This window comes from Octodon degus, unplaced genomic scaffold (genome assembly GCF_000260255.1).
Source record: "Octodon degus isolate 3935 unplaced genomic scaffold, OctDeg1.0 scaffold00511, whole genome shotgun sequence".
Classification (NCBI taxonomy): Eukaryota; Metazoa; Chordata; class Mammalia; order Rodentia; family Octodontidae; genus Octodon; species Octodon degus.
In genome coordinates this window covers 20,712-22,511 of record NW_004525087.1, presented here as the reverse complement: position 1 = coordinate 22,511, position 1,800 = coordinate 20,712, and positions in this window count along the sequence as shown.

Sequence of the window (1,800 nt, the reverse complement as noted above, 5' to 3'; positions counted from 1 at the left end):
CATGTGGTGCTGGGGGATTGAACCGCGGTTCCTGATGCCTTGCCAAGCTTGTTCCAAGTAGGTGCTTTAGACCACTGAGCCATCTCTCCAGCCCCAGTTAGTACAACTTTAGACAAAATCAGAAAAGTAAAATTAGTGAATGACAAATTTTCTGGAATTTTGCAGTTGTAGAAGTGCCTTCTTCAGTGGTGCTAAGTGTAAGACAGAAAGAAGACGACATCTGTCTGTTCAAGTAGCGCCTTATTGTAGAAGGTATTGTGGAACTCTCCCTATAGAATGCTTCTCTGAGTGTGCTGTGTGACTTATAGAAGGCTGCTGGGCTTCAGGACTGCAGAAGGTAGATGGGTAAAGAAATGAGCATGATACATAGGCATCTTATATGTTGAAATTGAAGGAGGCAAAAGACAGCTTCTGGGTGATGAAAAGAAAAATCTGTTGAGCTTTCTTGACACCTTAGCAATACAGATAAACTGCTTTCTATAATTTTATTCCATTTTACTAAACGAATCCTGAGGCCCAATCCACTGTCCAAGTGCACATAGTTACACCAGGCTTATTCTGGAGGTGGTTTGTGTGTCTCTTACCAGGACACAAAAGGAAAGCATATAAATCACATTAATGTGTTAGTGTACAGAGGGGTACAGATGCTGCAGGTAAGGGAGGGCAAGGTATCAGTTTTAGCTAATATTACATTTTAGATCCACTTTCTCCCCCAAGACCTCCATGGGCCCAGCCACAGCACTATTGGAAGGTAACTAATTTCTAAGGCTGTCAGGACTTGGTATTACTTTATGGGTCCTGGTTGTAGTGAGAGCCCTGGGGAGATGCTCACGAAGAGAAGTACTCCCTCGTAAGTTTATCCTTTCTCTGTTTTGAGTCTGCTAGGATGTGGGCATGTTTCCTGTTGCTCAGACACTGGCTTGTACCACTTTTGTTGATGCTGCTCACACGAGTATGGGAAATGTGAGGCAAAGTATACCTCTCCTTGAACTGACCATGCCTGTTGATATGAACCAGTGGTGAGGAAAGCTGCCAGGACAGATTGGGCGTACAGTGGGTGCGGTGCGATCCCAACACACATGGAGAGAGATGAGATTTCAAGCCAAGACTTCTGTTACTGTTAAAGTTTAAAGGAATTATAGGGAAGTTTCATGGGCCTGTCAATCCTGTGGCATATAGGATGCAAATAAAAACTCATGGTGCTGCTGCTTCCCCAACTCTCTCCAACTTCTTGGGTCAAACGTTGTGAAGGGGCACACAGCTCAGTCCCATTCTTCTTTGTATGATAGTGTCTTCTTTCCTGGCTGAGTGCCCAGTTTACCCAATTACATTGTTTGTGTTCTGGTCAGTTAGCAACTTTGCATTGTCTGCAGACAGAATAGGCTAAGGAAAACAAGAGCAAAGATTTGGTCCTTGTGCGGGTAACTTGACTTACCTCCTTTGATGGTCCTGATGAGAACTAACTTTTGGTACTGATCTCTCAGAAGTGTCTAGCTCAGAGAATGGAGAGAGAACAAATGTGCTTTCGTATCTCTCCTATTTAAGTGTAAACATCCTGAATGTAGTGTATATGTGGACCACAGGAAGTAGTAGTGAATATAGTCTAGATCTCAGTAGGTCTCTAGAACAACTTTTGTCATTGACTTTTTCTCACATTCTGGGCAGTTACAGAGAGGTATTAGGTAGTTTACATTCTGAATGGTAGGGAAAATGAGGGTGGAGTGAGCCTCCATATGGGTAATCAGGTCTTCCCTGCCAATGTCCTCAGCCCCTCTTGGTTTGAGGAAACTTCACTTGCTC